The sequence below is a fragment of the Mirounga angustirostris genome, unplaced genomic scaffold (assembly GCF_029215605.1).
Source record: "Mirounga angustirostris isolate CCGP_5_RB_7025 unplaced genomic scaffold, mMirAng1.0.hap1 SCAF_10, whole genome shotgun sequence".
Classification (NCBI taxonomy): domain Eukaryota; kingdom Metazoa; phylum Chordata; class Mammalia; order Carnivora; family Phocidae; genus Mirounga; species Mirounga angustirostris.
Window position 1 is genome coordinate 118,662,363 of NW_026991718.1, and position 25,872 is coordinate 118,688,234.

Sequence of the window (25,872 nt, forward strand, 5' to 3'; positions counted from 1 at the left end):
ATACCCTCTAGGTCCACTCATGTTGTGCATGCCAAGACCTCATTCTTTTTATGCCTGAGTGATATTCCATTATATACAAAGACAAACACACACACACACCACATCTTTTTTATCCATTCATTTATCACTGGACACTTGGGTTGCTTCTGTATCTTGGCTGTTGTAAATAATGCAATAAGCATAGGGGTGCATATATCTTTTTGAATTAGTGTTTTCATTTTTTGGGGGGGGTAAATGCCCATTGTAAATTGCTGGATCATATGGTAATTCTATTTTTAATTTTTTTGAGAAAACTCTATACTGTTTTCCTCAGTGGCTACACCTATTTGCATTCCCACCAACAGTGCCTGACGTCTTCACCAACATTTGTTATTTTTTGTGTTTTCATTTTTATGTCTAAAATATATAAAGAACTTATACAACTCAACACCAAAAAACCACACATAATTTGATTAAAAGTGGGCAGAGGACGTGAATAGATATTTTTCCAAAGAAGACATGCAGAGGACCAACAGACACATGAAAAGATGCTCATCATCACTCATCATCAGGGAAATGCAAATCAAAACCACAATTGGATATCATGACCTTATACTTGTCAGAGTGGCTAAAATGTAAGACCACATGTCTTTGGAGTTACGTATGTACTCTGATATGTTTTTTTAAAACAAACAAAGACACAAATAACCTGAAATTTTTTATTTAGAACAATCTGCCATTCTCTTACTCTGTTTGTTCTACTTTCCTTCATAGATTTTATGAGTATCTGAAATTATATTATTCCCTCCTTTTTTTCTCTCTCCTTAGCTTACTGAAATGAAAACTCCACAGGAGTCTTATCTGTCATGTTTATGGCTAAATTCCTACCACTTTGAATAGAGGAGCTGGAATCCTTTTATTGCATTGTCAGAAGAAACCTAAGGTATTCTTAAGCATTCATTATTCATTGATTTATTGATTTATGGATTTAAGAGACATTGATGCAAACAGATCTGTTTTTTCAATTATCTCCCTTAAAAATGTCTTAATATTTTTCTCATGAACATTTCTTGTGACTGAGAGCCACCAGCCTTAAAGAACCATGTATTGGTTTCAAGCAGACCTGATATTCAGCTGATATGAACTTACTGAAATGCACCAGTTGGTAAAATCATGAAATACTTTCATTTTAGTTAATAAGTATATAATAGTAACTGTGAGAAACTATATGATTAATTTATATTATTTCTAATATGCACTCATTAGTTCGTTAATTATCATAGGATGTCCCAATGATCATAGTTAAATAGGTTTTCTGACACAGAATGATTTTTTTTTATTCTTATGTTAATCCCCATACATTACATCATTAGTTTTAGATGAAGTGTTCCATGATTCATTGTTTGTGCATAACACCCAGTGCTCCATGCAGAATGTGCCCTCCTCAATACCCACCACCAGGCTAACCCATCCTCCCACACCCCTCCCCTCCAGAACCCTGTTTGTTTTTCAGAGTCCATCGTCTCTCATGGTTCGTCTACCCCTCCGATTTCCCCCGCTTCATTCTTCCCCTCCCGCTACCTTCTTCTTCTTCTTCTTTTTTTTTTTCTTAACATATATTGCATTATTTCTTTCAGAGGTACAGATCTGAGATTCAACAGTCTTGCACAATTCACAGCGCTTACCAGAGCACATACCCTCCCCAGCGTCTATCACCCAGTCACCCCATCCCTCCCACCCCACCCCCCACTCCAGCAACCCTCAGTTTGTTTCCTACAATTAAGAATTCCTCATATCAGTGAGATCATATGATACATGTCTTTCTCTGTTTGACTTATTTCACTCAGCATAATACCCTCCAGTTCCATCCACGTCGTTGCAAATGGCAAGATCTCATTCCTTTTGATGGCTGCATAATATTCCATTGTATATATATACCACATCTTCTTTATCCATTCATCTGTCGATGGACATCTTGGCTCTTTCCACAGTTTGGCTATTGTGGACATTGCTGCTATAAACATCGGGGCGCACGTACCCCTTCGGAGCCCTACATTTGTATCTTTGGGGTAAATACCCAGTAGTGCAATTGCTGGATTGTATGGTAGTTCTATTTTCAACTTTTTGAGGAACCTCCATACTGTTTTCCAGAGTGGCTGCACCAGCTTGCATTCCCACCAACAGTGTAGGAGGGTTCCCCTTTCTCCGCATCCCTGCCAACATCTGTCGTTTCCTGACTTGTTAATTTTAGCCATTCTGACTGGTGTGAGGTGGTATCTCATTGAGGTTTTGATTTGGATTTCCCTGATGCCGAGCGATATTGAGCACTTTTTCATGTGTCTGTTGGCCATTTGGATGTCTTCTTTGGAAAAATGTCTGTTCATGTCTTCTGCCCATTTCTTGATTGGATTCTTTGTTCTTTGGGTGTTGAGTTTGATTAAGTTCTTTATATATTTTGGATACTAGCCCTTTATCTGATATGTCATTTGCAAATATCTTCTCCCATCTCTGACACAGAATGATTTAAATGATTTATAAAGATGTTGAATAAGAGAATATCTCAGATAGTTTTATAAGAATTAGAAAACTTTGAGTATAATTATTAATTCAACAAACACTGAAAGAGGCTTCTACACCATGTATAACATCATTCTGGTAAAGATAAGTTTCTATTTAATGATTCTGAAAGTATCTAATGATGCCATGACAGCAGTGGCCATGAAACCAGGGCCTGAGGACAGGTGGGCATGGATGCTGGAGAAACCCACTGAGCTGGGTCCATTGAGTGGACCAATATAACAGCAGCCTAGGGATGTGTGATCCTCATCCACTGCTCTAGATCGACCCAGATTGGCATTAGCATTGCATGCAGTCAAAGGCCAGACACTGCGGGTCTGGGGCACATGGAAAGTGCTGACATCCAGGGCTGGGTCCCACTCAGCTGCCCTCTGGAATGCATTGAAGTGCTAGACATCAATAACCTAATGACTCTCACCTACATGGAGGAGTCAGTGGACACTTTCTATACCATTTTTTTAAATGTCAAATCATGACTCAGACAGGGACATCATTAGCTGGAGACCCATATCCAACAAAAAACCATTCAAGAAATTTCTCAAAGTCTACATATGACTTGGAAATTATCATAACGCTTTAATGAATGTTTGTACCATGCCTTCTTTTTATAAATTTAATTTTATTATGTTATGTTAGTCACCATACATCATTAGTTTTTGATGTAGAGATCCACGATTCATTGTTTTCGTATAACACCTAGTGCTCCATGCAGTACGTGCCCTCCTTAATACCCATCACTGGGCTAACCCATCCCCCTGCCTCCCTCCCCTCTAAAACCCTCAGTTTGTTTCTCAGAGTCCATAGTCTCTCATGGTTCATCTCTGCCTCCGATTTTCCCCCCTTCATTTTTCCCTTCCTTCTCCTAATGTCCTCCATGCTATTCCTTACGTTCCACAAATAAGTGAAACCATATGATAATTGATTTCTCTGCTTGACTTATTTCACTTAGCATAATCTCTTCCAGTCCCATCCATGTTGATGTAAAAGTTGGGTATTCATCCTTTCTGATGGCTGAGTAATATCCCATTGTATATATGAACCACATCTTCTTTATCCATTCATCTGTTGAAGGGCATCTTGGCTCTTTCCACAGTTTGGCTATTGTGGACCATTGCTTCTATGAACATTGGGGTGCACATGGCCCTTCTTTTCACTATATCTGTGTCTTTGGGGTAAAAACCCAGGAGTGCAATTGCTGGGTCATAGCGTAGCTCTATATTTAATTTTTTGAGTCAACTCCACACTGTTTTCCAAAGTTGCTGTACCATGCCTTCTATGAATGATGATGACGCCTAGTCAGTAGAGTATGTAAACTTCTCTGTTTGTTGTTGCTGCTGTTGTAATTGCCCTTTCTCACTGTGAAAATCATTTTTAAAGTAGTTTAAGACTCATGAGAAGCTGCAAGAACAGTGCAGCATTCCTGTGTATCCTGCACCCAGCTTCCCCCAATAATAGTAACATACACAACCACAGTACAGTGTCCAAATCAAGAAACTCCCGTGACCTAATACCATTAACTTGAGTTGAGAACTATTCAGATTTCACCAGGTTTTACATGCACTTGTGTGTGTGTGTGTGTGTGTGTATGTTGGGGGTGAGGGGTTGCCTCTACTTTTTTTTTTTTAAGATTTTATTTATTTGACAGAGAGACACAGCGAGAGAGGGAACACAAGCAGGGGGAGTGGGAGAGGGAGAAGGAGGCTTCCCGCTGAGCAGGGAGCCCGATGCGGGGCTCCATCCCAGGACCCTGGGATCATGACCTGAGCCGAAGGCAGATGCCCAACGACTGAGCCACCCAGGTGCCCCGGGGTTGCCTCTATTTTTAAAGAGTCTTTCCTTAGGTTCTCTGTGCCAAGATCTTGGAGTTTTAGCCATCACTCCATGGAGGTGGAGGTAGAGCCATACATGAGTGCACCCCCACAAACTCACATTCCTTTCTCTTAAGAATATTCATCCCATATGGAGAAATAGACCATGTTTATTAATCACTCCAGAAAGTATGTAATTTCATTAGATTGAGCTCTGTCTCTGGGCTTTGAGTCATAGGGGGGAACGGCTCCCCAGTGACCCAGAGCTCCTACGACACGCTCTGTGGAGACCGCACTTTGGGGCCAGCTGCTCGAATGCACTGCTGGAATCCCAGGCAGAAATGTGTAATGGCACGCCAAGGGCTGCTGAGCTGTCATGGCCCAGGCAGGGTTATTTGTGGCTTCCAAAGAGGGGCTGTAACCTTTTATGTTGTCCACAAATCTCAGCCTTCAAGAGTCAGGAAGAAAATGCAACTATGCTGTTTGACCTAGCTGGCGCTTTCCCCATCTTGTTCCCCTCCCCCTCCCATTGCCATTCCACTCCCAGCCCTGAGAAGCCTGCATAGCTGTACCAGAAAAAAAGGGACATTACCTTTACATTGCACCAGGCCACATGAAATGGCCAGATATCCCTTCTGATTAGATGAAGGAAGGTCCAAGATAGTCAGTGACAAATGCAAACTTTTTAATTTGAGGCCCCGAACATTCTGTGGTATTTGCCAACAAGACAGAAAAGTCAAACTTCTTGACTGGGACACTTTGAATGGCAGCTGTGCACTAGGGACAGTCACATCCATCTGCACTGCTGTATCATCCATCAGACCAATCAGGATGTTGCAGCTCAAGAGCATTTCCTGTGCTTTTCAGGGCACCAGGAAAGAGTTTTCTGTTGTCACTTGACCTAAAAGCAGGACTTTAATGACTTTTCATCTAGCAAATTCTTTGATCTACCTGTACATTTATTCACTTACTTCATTTGCCAAGGAGTCACATCAGTGAAATGCTTATGAGTGTGGGCTCTGGAATCAGACAGTCTTGGGTTTCAATCTTACCTCTAATGCTTACTGGCTGTATGGCCTTGAGATTGGGCTGGTATCATGGTTGAACTGTGTTCCTTCAAAATTCATCTGTTGAAATCCTAGCCTTCAGTACTTAAGAATATGACTTTATTTGGGGATAGAGTCTTTATATATGTAATCAAGTGAATAGGAAGTCATTAAGGTAGGCCCTAATCCAATATGACTGGTGTTCTTTATAGAAAGGGGAAATGTGGACACAGGCATGCAGAGAAGGAGGACACCAGATGGATGTCAAGGCATAGATCGGGGTGATGGTTCTACAAGCCAAGGAACACCACAGACTGTCCACAATCCACCAGAAGCCAGGGGAGACACCTGGAAGGGACCCTTTCCTCACAGCTCTCAGAAGGGACCAACCCTACTGATACCTTGATCTTGGACTTCTAGTCTCCAGAATTATGACACAATAGATCTCTGTTGTGTAGGCCACTCAGTCTATGATACTTTGTTACAGATGTCTTAGAAAACCAGTACAGCTAGTTATTCAACAGTTTGAGATTTAATTTTCTTATCTCTAAAATGCAAATGGTAACTTTAGCAACGATACTCAGTGTGGTCCCTGGACCAGCAACATCAGCATCACCTGGTAAGTTCTTAGGAATGTAAATTCTTAGGTCCCCACTCCAGATTTACTAAATCAGAAATTTTGGACATGATCCTCTGAGTTCTGTGTTTTAACAAGCCTTCCGTGTGATTCTAATGCATGCTTAATTGTGAGACTGCATAGTATTATAGTAAGGACTATGTCAGAATAATGTATTTAAAATTCTTGGCATAATGCCTGACATATAGTAAATACCTAATATATGATTAACCACAATCAGGTTTTCTCAAACATTTATAGAACACATAAGGTGTTCTAGCTAGTAATGGTGTAAAGATATATAAAATACTGCTGTTCAGTAAACTGGTAGAATTCACAACCAAGGGAAAGGCATATATGCAATGATTAACAATAGTGCTGTTAGGTGTTTTAATATTATTGTTTAAAATATGCGTTAGTAACATAATAGATGCACTGGGGACAGTGGAAAATCAAGGCAGATGTTGATAGATAGGGATGATAGATAGATAGATAGATAGATAGATAGATAGATAGATAGATAGATAGATGTAATCAAGTAGAGGAGGCATCTCCAAAGTGTGATTTATTATTATTAAAATGATGTTTTGTCTTTAGATAAGTTTATCTAAATTCTTAGAACAGACCTGTGGTATAAGATACTATTAGAAAAATATTAATAGTACCTAACTATTAAGGGCATAATAGTAATGCCTAATGTGTTATTCCTGGGAAGATTAAATTATATCATACATGCCGTGTTCTTAGAGCAGGGCTAGACACATAAGTAGTTCTCACTAAATTTTGTTATCATTATTATTATTATTGTACATTTTTTTCATTGTTAATAAAGAACTGAGGTTCAGAACAGCAAAATAACTTGCTACAAAGGACACACATAACTTGCTATAAAGACACAACCAAAGAGCCTCATTTCAAGCCCTCTGCAGATGGTCCCCATCCATGCCATCCTCATTATGTCATGCAGTCTCTTGTATGAGACAGGTAGGTTTCTCTCAGCCCTTGCTACAATTCCCATGACTGCCCCACTAGAATGTCTGCTCCTGTAACTTGTGTCCCCCATTCAAATGACTATAATAAGGCATCTCACTTCAGTGCCCAGTGGCTGCATGTTCTGATGTTTCCGAGAGAATAAAATGTCAAGTCCTGGGATTATGGTTTTTGGGTGGATCATCAGAATGGTGGACATTTGGAGTGAAGGAGATTATGTCAGGCTACAAGACTGTCCAGACACTCAAGAAACCATTTTGCTGTTTCCCTTTTAGTTTGGGGCTGACCATCAGGCCAGACTTGCTGTGAAGGTCCCATTGTAGTATCCGAGGTCCATGAAGGAGAGCAGAGAACTTTTTGACCATAGGAGATCTGGAGAACATGAACTCTGAAACACAGCCTAGAAGCATTTGGCTTGTGAAGTAGGACAACTTTATTCTCCATGAACCTCTAATTTGAAATATTTGCCCTCTCACTCAAAGCCCACTGATCTCTGGCCCTGGCAACATTATCTCCTGCCATGTTTTTGCAGACTCCTGCAGTTCCAGCCAGACTACATATTCACCAACCTACTTCCCTGAGCACCATCACACCACATATCTGGTGGGCACTGGGGCAGCTGTGTTTGGCAAGGGAAGAGGCCTCTTAAGCTGTTGTTACAAAGTTCCTGTGGCAACCTCTGCATCTTGCCCTAGACCATACTGATGGAGCTTGTGGGGATGTATAGACTTAATGAAGTCTTTATTTTCATTTTTTCTTTTCCCTGTCTCTCTACTTCTCTAATTTATTTTTTCCAACTTTCTGCCCTCATTCCTCAGTGCCCTTCATGTCCTCCCCCACTGCTCTTGACCACATGAGTGGTGTTCTGGGAAAATTGAATGATGCCCCACCCTTACTGCAGCATCTGTTCTGTGGCAGAGCTTGCAGATACATTGTGAGCATGCCAGCATGGGAATAAAGAAGGGAATGGTGATGTTGCTTTGTGTCTTAGGAGTGGATGTCAGTGTCCTTCCAGCCACATGAGACTCAGACCCAACCAATTGGAGCCAATTCTCCCCCAACATATCCATATATCCCCATATGCAAACAAGTATTTCACCCAACATGTATTTATTGAGTACTTCTACTATTGTTGCACATAGCCAAATCCTTGTGTATGTGACTGTAAGCAAACAAAACAGATTTAATTCCTACCTTATTAATGCTGACCATGAGGAAAGCCATCCTCAAGAAATCCTTGAAATTCCTTAAGAATTTTTGTTAAGCTGACATGCCCATCTCTCTGATGGCCAGTAGCTTTTCTTCTGGCTTTTCTTTGAAACAATAGGGAGGTAGGAAGTAAAATGACAAGAATGCAGGAATCAGAAGACTTGACTAGGAACCCAAGCTCCTCCCAAACTAATTAGGTGATCTTGGTCAAGTGTAACCTTTTATCTATGGGGTAAATGCCTAGATTGAGGGATTGGACATTTTAGGGACCTGGTCATGGTTGAAGAGCATGCTGAACTCTGAAGACATAAAGAAACCTAGCATTCATTCTTACCTTTTTTGGGTCTTTGACCTGATAGTTATAGATAATGCTGGCCACCAGTTACAACTGATAAACACTCAGTAGTTTATCAAGATACATGTGCATTTCTTATCCAGATCAAGTTCAGTTGGTGAAGGAACTGAAGCCAGTTACTCAGCATCCCAACCTGCCAGGGAATTTTTTTATCTTTAAGATGTCAATACCAAGAGTGCCCTGCAATATTCACTCACAAGACGAGGGAATAGAGAGAATGGAAAAATTCATGTAAGTGTTAGAGGTGAGGCTGAAGAGGTATGCATCCCATGACCAAATTCCATTGAATAGAAATCAGTCTCATGGCTGCACCCAACCGCAAGGAAGACTAGAGATTTAACTACCTGTGTGCCTAAGAAGAGAGAAATAGATTTGCTAAATGCTTGGCAACCTCTGCCATAGCCTCCTTAAGGAAGTAAAGACAAATGTGGACCTTAGATCCAAAAAATAATATACAAGCACCCAAACACATGAAAAGAAAATGTTAATTCTTTCTAGAGTTTAACACAATCTCCGAAGCCACAATCCTTAGGATCAAAACCACTGATATTCTAGCTCCTTAGAGGAAGGGGTCAGATAATAAGTGATGGGTATTTGCCAGCATCATTTGGGAGACTCCCAAGTAATAAACAGACCTTGGTCAAAGCCTTTGAGAATTCATCTTTCGGAAAGTGAAACAGGGAATTGCTGTTGACATCTGTGCCATGGTTGTTACCTGCTTGGCTTCCCCAGATCTGGCCCAAGGGAGACAATTTTCCAAGAACATTTTTGCCCCATTTTCTTTACAGGCCAGTCAGCAGAACAACCTACAAAGCGAAGAAGGAAACCAAATGGGAAAGAACAGGAGAGAAAGTATTTTATTTCTTCTATCCCACTTGATGTCTCCCTATCCCAATGCTAAGCCACTGAATGGAGGGGTTACCATAGGACCTGGTAGTCATAGAAGGAATCCCAGAGCAGCTACATACTCTCAAGGTTCTGACTGTAATGGCACATCAAGTATCTCCATATTATGGGTTGGTCAAGAGAAGAGGAGCTTAAGACTGATCAAGTGAGAAGTTGGGAATATGGGATGTAGTCAGGGCCCTGCCAGTAAATGATAAAATGCAATGAACTCCTTAAAGCAGACCCAAAGTCTTCCTACAAAAGAACATGATGTAGTATATAAGGCATGAACTTTGCAGCAAGAGGAATTAAATATAGGTTCTAACTCTGTTACTTCAACTTTAAAGGCTGTGTTTAGCATCTGTTAAAATGGAAGAAACATTTACTCCTCAGAGTTACTGTGAAGATTAAATCAGATAATTTTCCTAAAGCACACAACACAATGCCTGATCCACAGTGGGCACATGATAAGTGTTAAAGGTGAAGAGAGAAAAAAAAAAAAAAGACACAAAGCAATTCCTGCAGTGAGTACATAGGCAAAACAATATAAACTCAAGGGCATACTGGTAACCAATAGAAACCTTTGGGCAATATTATTATTATATTTCTGGAACCCATTGTCATAAACAGGGTTGAGTTTGAATTTAGTCTAGAATAGTTTTTATTCATATACATCTTTAAATTATCAAAAAACAAGATCAAGCTGGGATGAAAGCCCTGTCACTCTCCTTCACCCTCCACTATAGGAATATGAAGACTGGGGCTGGGGGTCTGTTGAATCCATAAATCTCATCAGCTACCCAGTATGAGTCCTAGGAATTCCTAGGAGCTTTGGGGAAAGAGGACAAATTCCTTTTGGGAGAAAACATATCAAGACAGGAACTGAATCCCAGGACTACTCTGTCCAGAGGAAATCTTGATTCCTCAGATCAAGTAGAATTTATGGAATATTTCACAAACCCCTTAATTAATGTGTCCTGAAGACATTAACTTGCACCTTCTTAACCCAGTCCCCCCATTCTGGAAGCAGAGAAAGAAAGTAGGGGACTTTCACCTCAGGTTCTTTATTCCTCTCTTTGTCATTCAGTGCATAACATGTATATTTACACTGATTGTCAAGGGCGATTCTTATCAAGGCAAAAACAAACGAAAACAATTAAGGGGTTCTCTTTGGGATGGTACAATTTATAGGTATTCTGATTCTCATTTTACAGAAGGAGAGGAGTGTCATCTACCTGGAATTCTAAGGAGATTTATAGAAGCATATTTAATTGGGGGATAAGAGAGAAGAGTGAGCTCCTTAAACAAAAATAAGGATCTTATATTATCGGATTATGAACTAACCATCTATCTCTTCCTGCCATTGGATGAGCTGGGCAGAGCTTGATTCTTAGTCTAGGAATTTCAGGGCCTTACCATTTCATCTCATAGACAGTTACCAAGTCTTTTGGAATGGACTGCTCAAATACCACAGAATAGAGAGTGGCATCTGGAGTTCTATGGGAAAGTTGGACAGACCAAGGAAGAAAAATAATCTCTCTGCAGCCAATCAGAGGAGCCTCAAAGAACAGGTTAGAAGGCAGATGCGTATCTTAATTTAGGTTCTTCCAAGATCCTGAGGCAAAAGCTTGGGTGCAAATAGTTCGTTTGGAAGACGGTTCTAGAAGCCATAGGTATGGCCATGGAGAAAGGAAAACAAAGAAGGTAGAAAAGTCCATAATCTGTTTAAGATCCTCTGAAAAACTGTGTAGAATATATCTTGGAATTATCCCACTCCAGATGAGTGCCTCCCATCTGCCATGAGGTGAAGCTTGCCCTGGGGTGTTAATTCTCCCACCTCACCCCACACTTCTGCATGAAGGCTGAGTGTGGCAGAGCAAGCTCCTGTGACCTGCACATGGACCTCAGACAGAGGAGATGAAAGACGTAGGCACTTTATGTGTAAAGCCGGGAACTCTGGTGGCCTGAGGGAACATGGGGGTTGAGCATCAACAGCATCTACTAAAACAGAGTTAAAATGCAAAGGGTTTACCTTCCCCAAATCTTCACAACTAGTAAAAGGTGGAACTAACTTTGGAAAATAGGTCCCTTGGGCTCCAAATTATTAGGAGCCCAGAAGAAACTTGAGCTTGAAATAAAATTTAAATGCAACACATGACATTCTGGATTACAGTAGTGTACTATGACTCATTCCCTAAGATAGAAATTGAGATATCACTTCTAGCAAGCAAGAAGAGATTGAGGGAAAACAGGGGAAGAGAACGAAAATTGTATGAAACAATTAAAATAATCACTGGAAGCATTAACAAGTAGAATTGACAGCGTGGAAAATTGAATTAGCTAAGCAGAAGCTAAACCCAAGAAATAAATCAAGAACACAGAGATTAATACTAACAGAGAAATGAAGGGAATGTTAGAAAATTTGACATTGAGCACGGTGTGTCAATATGCATATAATAGAATCTCTTATAGATGATATGGGGAAGTGAATGATCAATACCATGGCAATAGAGAGACATGATCAGATCTTCAAATATAATAACCATGTTCATAATGAAAACATAGATCATCAACTCACTAAGCTAAATCACTAAAGGCCTGTTTGAAAGATTTTGAAGCAGAAAAGAGCTGTAAGGAAGACTGAAAACTGAATCTGGTATCTGTAAAGAAGAGTATTAGTTATGAACAACTAATATAGTTATAAATTTTTTTTTGTATAGGATAGAACTGTACACATAAAAATATGTGCCTACTTCTGTTGTGCATACCATCTACTATAGATTTTAAGTTGGAAACTTGTAAAATTTCAGATATTTACTTGTCCTTATAATCAAATCCATTGTGAAACTATTCTTCCCAAATGCGTATTCATTACTCCTATTCCTTTCAAAGTTTTAGAACTGAGAACCATCCTTGCTGAGGATGAGGGACAAGCTTAGGAAGGGCATTCCCAGTCAACATCCTCCCCACCTTTATTGCCTCTCTAACTCTTACACCACAAATCTGCGCCTCTCGGAAGGTGTAACGCTTCAACATGATAATCCACACACATATATCTTGGTGTTTGTTTTTTTAAAGTATTTTTCAATTCGGATACAATCCACATGCGGTAAAACTCATCTTTTATAGTGCAAACCACCATGTAACCACCACCACAATCAAGATACAGAGCAATTTCATCACGCTGAGCAAATCCTCATGTTCCTGGCAGTCAACGCCTTCCACAGCCTTATGCTCATGACAACCACAAATCTGTTTTCTGTCCCTTTAGTTTTGAAATTTCTAGACATTTTTGTAGTTTTTGAATCTGGCTTCTTTTGTTTAGTACGATGTGTTTGAACTGTATTAGCATTGCTGCATGTATCATGATTCATTTTATTGTTGAATAGTGTTCCATTTCATATATGTGCTATAGCTTGTTTTCCATTTACCCATTGAAGGATTTTGGGGGGTAATTATGAATAAAGCCACTATATACATTTTCCTTTCAGGGTTTTGTGTAAAATTATGCTTTCATTTCACTTGTGTAGTCAGGATGGAGATTGCTGAGCAGTAAGGTAAGCATGTCATTCATTGAATTTTACAAGAAAATGTCCAACTGTTTTCCAGAGTGGGTGTGCCATTTTGAATTCCTATCACCAAAATTAAAGTTCTAGTAACAGTGTTATTAGAATTTGGTATTGTCTCCCCTTCCCCAATCCCAATCTAGTACGCATGGTATCTCATTGTGGTTTTAATTTGCATTTCCCTAATAACTAATGATATTGAGCATCATTGTGTGTTCTTATTTGCCATTGGTATATCTTTTGTGAAATATCTGTTCAAATCATTTTGCCCTTTTTAAAAAATTATCTTATCATTGAGTTTTGAGAGCTCTTTATTTATTCTAGATACAATTTATTGTATTAGATAAGCATTTATTAGATAAGCATTTTGCAAGTATTTTCTTCAGTATGTGACTTGTTTTTTCATCATCTGAACAAAGTCTTTTGCCCCCTTAAGTCTTTTCATTCATGGGGGCGTGTTTGGGGTTGAATTATGTCCTCCCCAAAATTCATATATTGAAGTCCTAACCTCTAGTATCTCGGAATGTGACCTTATTTTGAAATAGGATATTTACAGAAGTAATCCAGTTAAAATGAGGTCATTAGGGTTGGTTTTAATCCAATATGTCCTTATAAAAGGAGAAAATTTGGATGCAGACACACACAGAGGGAAGATGATGTGAAGGCAGAGGGAGGAAGCGACCATCTGCAAGCCAAGCAGAAAGACCTGAACAGATCCTTTTCTCGCCAACCCCAATGACATCTCAATCTTGGCCTCCAGAGCTATGAGAAAAAAATTTGTATTGTGAAGCCATCCCATCTGTGGCCCTTTGTTATGGTAGCCCTGGGAAAGCAATACACGTGAAAGATCTGTGTAGGGTTTCTTTTCTTTCTGACAGCAGTATCTCCTTCCTTCCCCAGCCCTGTAACATGAAGGAAGCTTTCTCCAGATCCCTAGCTGCCCTTCTTCTTTCTCATCCACATCCAGTGAGGCTCATGGAAGAGATCCTGTGAGAGAGTGCAAACCACCCTGGTGCACACTGCCCGTGTGTACTGGATGTCTACATTCTCAGGTCAGTTCTCTCTCAGCCTTGAGCACTTTATCAAATGTTGAGCTTCCTACCTCCTTGTCATGGCAGTCCTATTTTCCTCCCACGTGCTGCTCCAGGCAAACCGGTGCGTGTCTTTTCTTGGAGGTACCTGTCTTTACTGAACTTTCAGATTTGTTGATTTCTCTGTGACCCCAGATCTTTTGTGGATTCGAGAAAAAAAATATGAGTTCCTAGAGTATCCAGCTTTTTCTGGTTTGTCAAGTGGGAGCAATCCTCTTTTTGGTTTTTGACATCCTAAGCAGAAGCCAGAAATCTCTTTGCATTTCAAAATCCGGTACACAGTTTGTTTTTTCAAGAATGCCTTTCTCCTGATCTGTTTATTGGGAAACTCCAACTCATATGTCAAGACTCATGTATTTTGTTGTTTCCTCCATGAAGGCTTCCCTTACTCCCGTGGATAGAGTCAGTTGATGAAAATCTGTGTATTCTCACAGCACACTGTGTACATCTCTACTCTTATACTTGTATTACAAGTATTTCTTTTTTTAAAAAGATATTTTATTTATTAATTTGACAGAGAGAGATAGCATATAACAGGGGGAGTGGCAGAGTGAGAGGGAGAAGCAGGCTCCCTACTGAGTGGGGAGCCCAGTGCGGTGCTTGATCCCAGGACCCTGGGATCATGACCTGAGCCGAAGGCAGACACTTAACCCACTGAGCCACCCAGATGCCCCTTACAAATATTTCTTAATACTCCCACTGGACTGTGAGCCCTCTGAAGGCAGACCCTAGGTCTTTTTGGTTTATCTTGCCTCAGGCTTTAGCATAATCTCCACTATGCCATAAGCGCTCAGAACACATCTAGTTCAACAAAAGGTCTCTTGAGGAAAAGAGTTGAAAGGTTGGTCCTCCATTCCAATGGGCCAAAGTAACACTATAGAATTTCATATGGAGGAGAGACTTCCTGGCCTCTTGCTTTTTAGATAACCCAGTTGTTTCTTTTTTTTTTTTTAACAATATGTACCTGCCAGGTACACCCATGACCAAGAGGAGAAATGCATTGAGCCATAACGGGTGGTAAGACATTGTGGCTAAGAACATGGGTTCTGAAGTCAGGCTGCCTTAGCATTTGAATCTTGGCCACCATACTCATCAGCTGGAAGATTTTCTGCAACTAAACAGCACAAAACTCTTTCTTCATCTGTATAAGAATAGCCACTTCAGAGGGATTGTTGTGATGATTCTGTGTGCAACTTGATGTAAGGTACTCAGCACGTGGTAGATGCTTCAGCAACACTTCACAATCTGAGCGTTCTCGTCTACCATCCCATGTCATCTCCCCCACATGCCTGGGTCTGGGCCATGATTTCTTCTAGTACAGTCCTTTACCTGTAGATCAATGACATCTTTTCCAGAAATCTGTATGACAGTCTTCAAAAGTTACAACCATGTAGTTCACCCTAGTAGGGCTTTTGGGAAGTGTGACAGTTTGATTTATTTATTTTTAAAAATTTAAATTCAATTAATGAACATATATGGTTGGTTTCAGAGGCAGAGGTCAGTGATCCCTCAGTCTTATATAACACCCAGTGTTCATGACATCACGTGCCCTCCTTAATGTCCATCACCCAGTTACTCCATCTGCCAAGCCCCCTCCCCTCCAGCAACCCTCAGTTTGTTTCCTATGATTAAGAGTCTCTTACGACGGTTTAATTTTACCTGTCACCGTGACTGGGCTAAGGGATGCCTAAATAGCTGGTAACACATTCTTTCTGGGTGTGTCTGGGAGGGTGTTTCTGGAAGAGATTAGCCTTTGAATAGGTAGAGTAAAGAAGACTGCCTTCCAGGTGGGTCGGTCTCATCTGATCGGTTAAGGGCTGAATAGAACAAAAAGGTAGAGGAAGAGCAAATTCACTCTCTGCTTGACCTGGGACATCCATCTTCTCCTGCCCTTGGATGTTGGTGCAGCTAGTTCTTGGGCCTTTGGACTCAGACCAGGACTTATACCATTGGATACTGTGGTTCTCAGGCTTTTGGATTTGGACTGGAAGTTACACCATCAGTTCTCCTGGGCCTCCAGCTTGCAGACAACAGACCATCAGACTTCTGAGCCTCTGTAATTATGTGAGTCAATCCCTCAGAATAAATCTCTTTTTACATATCTCTGTATATCCTTTTTTTGTTTAATTAATTAATTTATTTATTTATTCATGAGAGACAGAGAGAGAGAGAGAGAGAGGCAGAGGGAGAAGCAGGCTCCCAAGGAGCAGGGAGCCCGATGCGGGACTCGATCCCAGGACCCTGAGATCATGACCTGAGCCGAAGGCAGACGCTTAACCATCTGAGCCACCCAGGCGCCCCATATCTCTGTATATCCTATTGGTTCTGTTTTTCTGGAGAACCCTGACTAATATAAGAAGACACGTTCATTGGTCACATCTTAGGAGGGAGCAAACACACTATTACTCTGATATGTGCCAAGTGCCCCAAACCACCCTAACTGGTACAGGGTGATGGTTTAAAGCACAAGCTACAGTGTTGGGCAGACTTGATTAGTTTTGAGCCCCAGCCCTGCCACTTACAAATCAACGTGACCTCAGACAAATCACATCACCCTGTATACTTTGTCTCTTCATTTTCTAACACTGTGCTGATCGTGATAATACCAGGCCCTCATGCCAGGTTCATGGCTCATGATCCAGAACAGTTAGCCACTTACTTAGTCAAGATTATCCTAAAATCCTAAAAGGTTGGCACTTTGCTGCCCACTTGGCATTTCCTGCAGCATGTGGAGCTGCCAGGCCTCTGGCTTCGTCCTTACTCCCTTTCCCAGGCCGGATGGAGCTGGTTTTCCTTTCTGGCACAACACTCTACAGAGGGACTTGGGAAAGGAACAAAGCCTGAAGAACAAACCAGTCACTTTTTCCACTTTTTTAAAAAGTAGCTCTGTCCAAAGATTGCCTGGGGAGGCGTTTGCAGCCATTGGCTAAAGTGGGGGCTCTTTCCTGTCAGAGGACACCCATGGATCCTACCCTCCATGACAGCTCTGGGGCAGGGCAGACCGGGGATGTGGATGCCTCCCTCCCTGGTCTGTCCCTGGTGTCAGCGCGCTTCACCCACTGAGCGCATCCCCCGTTCCGTGTTCCCTGTTCTTCTAGAAAACTCTGGGGCTGGCATGGGGCAAAGCCAGCAGGTAGCCGGCAGCCCGTCTGGCACACGGAGAGGCGTCCTTCAGTTGCAGCTGCTGAGCGAGGGCTTGGGTCTGACAGGACAGATGAAGGCCTTTGTTCCTGCAAATGGGCCTTTCCTGGCAGTGATGGAGCTGCCTGCCGTCCTGCCCGGTTCCTCCTCTGCAGCTGTGGCCATTATCCTAAAGTGGTTCTATTGATCTGCTGACTCTCCGTCTCCTGCTGACTCTCCCTCTCCTCCTCGCTCCCCCCCCCCCGGCCCCCGCCCCCCCATGCTCGGGCTCCGAAATACTCTCGAGCTAGCCTCACACACGCGAGGCTTTTTCTTCAGGGGACAGTGGCAATTTCGAAGTTAGACTGGACAGCAGCACCTGTCTCCCACGAAAGCTGGTATTCCCTCGAGGAAAGCGTTTGCAGACGGGCGAAGGACATGTCCCCATGGACCCACCATACCTTCCCCTGGGTTTGTTTTTGTTGCTTCGAGTTTTTGTATAAACTAGGAATGTGGGCCAGATGAAAGTCTGGTTTCCAAGTTTGCACTTCGGCAAACCGTAGTACCTTTTACAGCAGCACCGGAACGTCTCATTTTAAACAATTAGCCGTCCCATTCGTGTTAATACAGTTTACATGCGCTCAGTATCATTAAAAGGCATTCAGCATTCTTGCGTAAGACGTAGTTATAAGGTCCTTAAATGTAGTATTCTTATTTTATTCTTACCGATCTTGTGAGATAACTATTTTTATCCCCATTTTCAGGTGAGAAAAAAGAAATGCCTTGTAATTCATGAATCTAGCAGAAACATAGACAGGACTCAAAGCTAGGCCATCTGACACAAAAACCTTCTTTTCCATATGAAAGCCTGCATTTCTGAGGACACCTGAGATTTTAGGCATGCGTCTAATGAAGCCGTGCCCCATTGCAGGTGCGCTGTATTTAATACTGCTTTTGAAACTCTGGCTGTCTTAGCCTGGGGTGGGGGGTGACCTGGGTGTTAATCACCTGAGCACTGGCCCACCTCGAGTTTTAACTGAAATGTCCTCATCGAGTTCTACTTTGGCTTTTACAATTCCGTTAAATATTTTGAGGGAATGTAGAACTGCTGTCCCTCAAAGAAAACGTGAAACCTGGGTGGCGATTTAAGCCTCGACCCAGAGTCCGTGAAGAAAGCCTGTTGAGAGTCTTTTTTTTTTTCTTTTTTTTTCTTTTTCCTGCTGAGCTAAGAACCGGAACACAGGACACAGGCATGGAAGCCCGCAGGCTCTTATCCTTGGATGCGCCCAGCTTCGAGGTAGCTCGCTAGGAACAATAGGAATGAGGAGGACCAGAGGCCAGGATGCTGTCGTGACCTTTAATTAAACTTATGATCACCTTACGTGCCAGTGCAGAAGGCCCATTTAGCAGAGATGTATGTACTTTCCATGGGCCGAGAATGAATTACTGCCTTGTTAGAATAAGAGTGAAGGGTGGTCTTTGGAAGAACCAGATTCTGATTATTAGTGAAGGCAGGGGAATGGAGCATCAGGGAGACAATCCCTGTACATAATTATTATTTATTACTATTGAACAATACTATCTGCTCCGCACCAGTCCAGTCTGCTGCCATATATAACATTGACACGCTCTTGGCCCTGCCAAATCAATACCTTCTATTGCAGACTATAGCGATGACTTTTGTCCTTTATCTGCCCCCACTCCCCATTTTCAAAGTGGGGGATGTTTAGAGTGGGATATAATTTTCAGCTTTTTCATTTTAAGATTAGCTCCTACAGATAGATGTTCTTTGCTTTACAGCAAAGTTTGGCTGCTTTATTTTTTTTTTTCCTGTTGATTCACATAACATCGGCAATGTGTTTTTACTAGAAAAAAATAACAGCATATTTAGTAGAAATATGGAATGGAAAAGGTGCAGGACTGGGAATTGGGATGCCTGGAATCCAGTGTTAAACCTGTCACTTTATGACTAGGAGATGGGGCTCTTGTCAGGATTTTGCTCCTATGAGAGTTGGAACAGGTTATTTAGCAATCTTAGAGCCTCGGTTTTCACATCTGTACAAGAACGGGTTTGGACTAACTCAGAGATGGCAAATATTTAGCATGCACACCATCACTCACAATTTCTATGCCCGTAGCAGACATTACTACTCAGTAGCACTTCTCTTCTGATCAAGCCAAAATATAGTCTCAGCACACCCATAATAAATGAAGATTATGTACCAACCAGAGTTAAAACCTAAAATGCTTGAATTATAGGCTCTTCCAGGTTTTTTTCCAGTCCAGACATCCCAGGATCCTGAAATAGTGGCCACCTTCTTGCAGTTTGCAGCCAGGAGCCTTCCATATAGTAAGCATATCCTTTCCATAACTCTCTCAAGTCATTTCAGAGAGTGAAGGCAGGAGAAAAATGTAATAACAAAGAAGACTATTAATGTAATACAAAATATTTTTGTTAAAAGACTGTATTGCTTACTCTATAGCATTTTGGTCAAAACGACTCTTGTTCTACATCTATTTTTTTTAAATATATTTATTTATTTTAGAGACAGAGGGACAGAGAGAGATAGGGCAGGAGGGAGAGGGACAGAGGGAGAGGGAAAGAGACTCCATGCTGAGAGTGGAGCTGGACACAGGGCTCAATCTCACAACTCTGAGATTACAACTCGAGCTGAAACCAAAAGTCAGGTGCTTAACTGACTGAGCCACCTGGGCGCCCCTCTAGAGATCTATTCTAATTTGGTCTCCCTTCTTCCTCCTTGCCTTGAACAGCTCTCACATTCTCGTTCTCCCTGTCATTTAAAAAAGTGATTCTTAATAAAAATTCATCATTGTGGCAACGGCCAAGTCCTTATCACTTTGGGAGCTGATTTTCTGCAGGCATTGTATGGATAATGTCTACCATTTATCGCTTCAGAAGAAAAGACCTTATACATGTGTAGTCACACAAATGCAAAGTGAAAAAAAGACACAGTCTGTAATGATGGCAAATGTTAATTCTATCACTGTATTATTCTGGAAGTGGACACCGAATGACTGTCTCCAAGCCATGTTGGTTCTACCACGCATTACGTCCTTCTGTTACTGCGAAAAAAATTAATTAAGTATACGTGAATAAATCATTCTTTTATGATGCCATTTTGAAAAAAAATTCATTTTATTTTTTTATTTGACAGAGAGAGACACAGCGCGATAGGGAACACAAGTAGGGGGAGTGGGAGAGGGAGAAGCAGGCTTCCCGCTGAGCAGGGAGCCCGATATGGGACTCGATCCCAGGACCCTGGGATCATGACCTGAGCCGAAGGCAGACGCTTAATGACTGAGCCACCCAGGCGCCCTGAAAAAAACATGCACTTTAAATGACATTGGCCTGTTATTTCTGGTGTGAAAGTTAGAACCCTCAGCTCTCAATTTTAAGTAATATCTTTGTTCCACATTACATTTGTTCAGTTACCTAAAAAGAGGGATGTTGGTATCAGGGGCTGAGTTTTGAGTAAAGATTGCATAGAAACTTCAGCTGAAAGCATGAAGTTTTCATGTTATAAAATATATGCACCCTTCCCCCTTATGACACACGTTTGTTCTTACAGCCATTTGGGATCAGGTTATTCTACGATGAACATGTCACATAAGAGATTCATTGCTTTGCAGGGAGGGTGGGGCCTCTGAAGGAGGAATGTTTATGCCAAATGGAAAGATGAATGAATGAATGTTTGAATAAATGAACACACAAACCTCTGACTGTGAAGGAGAGACAGCACAATAAATACAAGGAATCCAAGATGTGTTCTAATGCAAGGTTGTTTTCACAATGCCAATTGCCACTTACTTGTGACCCAGAAGGATAAGACAGAGGGGGTATTTCTTTTCCTGTGGCTACACCTCTGGCCATACCCTCCTTACAAACTCTCCCCGTAAGTATTGAAGAGCCGAGAATTTGATTCACCGGACCACGAGATTTATGAATGGGAAAAGTGACTCTGAGTTCTAAGTCAGAACTCTCAAAAACCTTTGATTTGCTCCCAGGTAGTAAGCTCCTGCTGTGGCAGGTCCTCCCTGCCCTTGGGATTCTACTTAACAATAGGGCAGGGATTACCCTCAGGGGATGACTGGCTAAGGTATCTTTTAGAATTGGAGAGATCAAGAAAGCCTTATTTCAACCTTCAGTACAATCCTCATTCTGTAAAGCCCAAATTCCACCAGAGAAACTTGCATTTTGCATGTCTGCAGGAGAGGGTGGTGATCGCACGCTTGCCTGGGTATTGATCAAACAGAAGCCTTTGCCTTAGACAGGGTCTGGCCCCAGTGAGCAGGTGGTTCTCCTCAGGTACCATTCTGATGTCCCACCTCTGGGGAGAATAACTGCCCTTCTGCTGGAGGAGCGAAGCCATGAAGACTTCACAGACTGGGGCAAAGTCCTCGAGGGGATGCATGCCCTCTGACTTTCTAACCCATTCTCATGTCTCCAGAGACAACCCTGTAAATTTGAGAACACTTACGGGACTCTGAATTTCTTGCGCTGTGTTCCTGAAATGCACTGCCAGTTTTTTGAATAAGGGATTGTTTGAAAGCTCTCTTTCAATTTTGCCAAAATGTGCTGTATTTGGCATATATAATAACTGGGGTTTGCAGTGTAAATTTTGGGTTTTATCTCTGTGCAGGTTTTTATAAATGTGCACTTACACCACCGTATAGCTAAAATGTCTTTTTTTTTTTAATGTTTATTGAGAATAAATACATCGGTTCTCAAAAACATTCTCCTATTGTGGCTTTTAATACTTGAATTTTAAACACGTCCCATCATTCACATGGAGAAGTGGATAAATTACTCATAATTCTTAATTAGATTTGATCATCTTTAGCAACATTTCCTAACGCTGTTAAGGGGGATTTAATGGCATTGATAATGAGTTACACACTCTGACACAGAGAGGTGACCAGAAGAGGAAACTTCATCTAATGTCAGTTTGCATAGATTTTTTCCTATTAATCATCATTAATTAGAAATGATAAGGGACGATGACTAGAAGGTAAAGAAGAAAACACTTCATTTAAGAAAAAGAATAGACTGAAGGCAATCAGCTTTCCAAGACTTTGCCACCAAAGTCATAGTGAAGCTGTGGGATTTGAGGTTCTTAAAGGCTGTATCTAGAACATGCTTCTCTCTCTCCATCAGGATGGTGTGACTTGCAAGGAGCGGAATGAGCAATCACTAGCCTACGTGCTGCTGATGCATGATCTTGGATCCTCTGTGACCAACAAGAAGAGGACTGAGAAGCAGTGCAGAGCAGACACGGGGAGGCCTTGAATTTTTATAATCGGTGCTCTCCATATACTCAAAACCATAATGTATATTTTCTCCTGATGAGTCCCTAGGGTAAAAACCAAGAACGACTTAAATGTAACTACATTAACCACGGGGTATGATGCTTTCCCCAGGAGAATTTAGAAGCCAGAGGTTTCGAAAGGCCTTCCATACACTCAAGGTTGTGCCTTGCCACCCTCTCAGGCTTAGTTTTGGTTTCCAGGGGACCTTGCACTTCTTATCCTGGCAAAACCAGGAGAAACTCTGGGGTGCCCTTTGACTTATTCTAGGAGGCTGAGGACTTTATCAGGCTCCAGTCAGTAGGCTTTTTGATAACAGAGATTTGAAATGTCCCTGTGACAGGAAATTCTCACTGTTACATTTGTGCCTTCCTGCTGGACCAAGTGGATTTTGTTTTCATATTATTATTTAATTTACAGACAGGAAAATCATTTGGATCTGGAGGCCTCTTGATAACACTGTTAATGAAATTGCTGGGACTTCCCTGAGTGCACTGTCCAAGCCTGGGGACCCTGAAGGGCTGTCCTTTCAAAGTTCCAGGTGTTGGTGTCTACGGCAATCACATGACATCCCATAATCACATTTATGAAAGAACTAATTAAAAATACAGATGTCTTCAGCTCACAATACCCAGACAGCTGAAATACTGATTAGGTGTTCTGTTTTAATGTTAAAACTATATCCTCACCTCTCTCCAATAGAAAAAACTAATAATAGACACCAAAGCCCAAACAGGAGGGCCGGCTGTCTTCCTTCTCTCCATAAATGGCATGCTTTGTTGAGAGAGAAAACATCTATACTTCTGCAAATTGGTATTTTACAAAAATGCCCTTTTAGATGACTTTGTTGTTTATTTCAGGATGACTCAGATGCACAGTGTTGTTGGAATAGGGGCAAGCGGGCTTTGAAAGGCTTGGCGCACAAGGCTTCTAACAAAGAGCTGATGGCCATATGAAAGATGGTCTGTGTCCAAGAACAGAGAACTGTGAAGGGTCATTCAGTCTGAAGAAGAGGATTCCTTATGCTGCAAATGTCAAGTCGTTTCTAACTCCTGAGAGGCAGAATAAACAGAACTGCTATCATATTTAAAAATGTCTTAGAGATGTGTGGATCTAAAAATGTTGCCCTGATGAGTGAAAAACCCTTTATAGACATGCTGGGTTTGCACATGTGAACCAGGGTTCATTCATTTCCCCTCTCTGGAAGACAAATACTTTCGATATGAATGTATAGTTAAAATAATGTCAAAAATACCAAATTTAGGTTCTACCAAAATAATGCCCTGTTAAGGTACAAAGGTATCTTGAAAATGCTGATATGACCTTTTGATAATTCCTTCCCTCCCTCCCTCCTTCCCAACCTCCTTCTTTCCTTCCTTCCTTCCTTCCTTCCTTCCTTCCTTCCTTCCTTCCTTCCTTCCTTCCTTCCTTCTTTCCTTCCTTCCTTCCTTCCTTCCTTCCTTCCTTCCTTCCTTCCTTCCTTCCTTCCTTCCTTCCTTCCTTCCATTATACATAACGCTATTTTTGGAGAGTTTGCTAGGTAAAAGGCACCGTGCTGGACACTGAGGTAATTCACAGGGATGAACAAAACTTTCCCTAGAGGAAGTCCTATGCCGACAAGAATTATACTCTGTGGTCAGTTTGGAGAGTGGACTGGAGAGAGTATAACTAGAGATTAGAAGGTTGGAGAAATGATCCAGATTTTTGCATAACCCCTTCCTGCAGTCGCAGGGAAGATGATGAAACATCTTTTGGCAGGAAGGCTATAAACATTGTCATTGTCCCAGCCCCTTGGAATGAGAGGCAAGACAAGGCACAGCTGAGGGGTGGTGGCACTAAGGCTTCCGCTCAGGTGGGATTTTCCTTTCTGACCTTGCACTTCTGTATTCAAGCTCTTGGGAAAATTTCATGTGTGTTTTCTGTCTGTTCTCCTCTTTTTTATTTCATTCATTCCACCAATATTTTTTTGAGTATCTCTAAGGTATAGGCACTTTACTAGGCATTGGGAATTTCCCAATGGGTAAGACAGATTTGGCATCCATTCTCATGGGACTTATAAACCCCAAGAAATCGCATGGTCTTACCTTAGACTTCTAATGTCAATGGCAAGTATTGGCTTTGGGAAAACAGAAAGGAATTTCTAATTATGATGCTATTTCCGAGTCTTCATTTTCTCTAAAACTTTTATCCTATAACACTTTTTCAAGTGTTAAAATATCACTAGCCTTTCAAGTAGAATCCACCACAGTGGAATCACTCCCTATTAACTTTCTTTTTCTTTCTTTCTTTCTTTTTTTTTTTGGTCATTTGAACTCTGTTTCATGTTCACCATGAACTTAAGTGTAAATGATGTTAGTTAAATCAGTTGTTCTCACAATATTCAGTAGCTACAAGTGGACAATGATTTCTGGCTCAATATCCATTTACTAATCTGACCGTTCACCTCATATCCTTCTAATTTGGGGTTGTACTTGTTAAGTATCCGTGATGTCTAATTCAGTGGCCACGCGTGGCTGTCGAACACTTGAAATGTGGCCAAACTAAGAGGTGCTGTGAATGTAAAGTACACACCAGATTGCAAGGATTTAGTATAAAGAATGCAAAGTATTATATTAATGTCTTTATATTGATTACCTGGTCAATAGATTATGTTCTGTAAAATATGTTACTAAAATTAGTTCCACCTGTTTCTTTTTTACTTTTAAAATGGAGCTGCCAGAAAACTTTGAATCACATAGCAGCTTCACTGCATTTTTACAGAACAGCACTGTACTTCTTCCTTGCCATGCCCCATGTTGATTCATACATGAAATGTTACTGTTAGCCTTTGGCTGATCATTTGCTCCCCTCCTCCCCCCAACCCCACACCCAGACACATACAGCATACATTATTGGATGTTTACCAGGTCCCATGCATTGTGGTGGTTGCTAAGTATACAATTGTGAAGAAGAAAGAAAAAGATGTCTTCTGCTCTCACAGGGCTTCTGTGTTATAGGAATCCCCAGTGGCATTAGAGTGATCACCCCTGCCTGCACACTTAGCTTCAGCAGTCAATAGACTAAAGCATTTAAAGAAAAGTGCAACGTGTTCAAATGTGAGCTACCTTAGTGGTCCACAGTTCATCGTATGTCTCTCATGATCTTAGTCTCAGTAGCATCACCAGCATACTGCTTCTCAAAATTGTGCAGAAGATGTTTGGAAAATTGCTTTGGAAATTGATAATTGATAACAAATAGAAAATACATCCATGGTCAAAGGTGTTTGGGGAACTCTCAGTTAAAAGAAACACATGTCTCTTTACTGC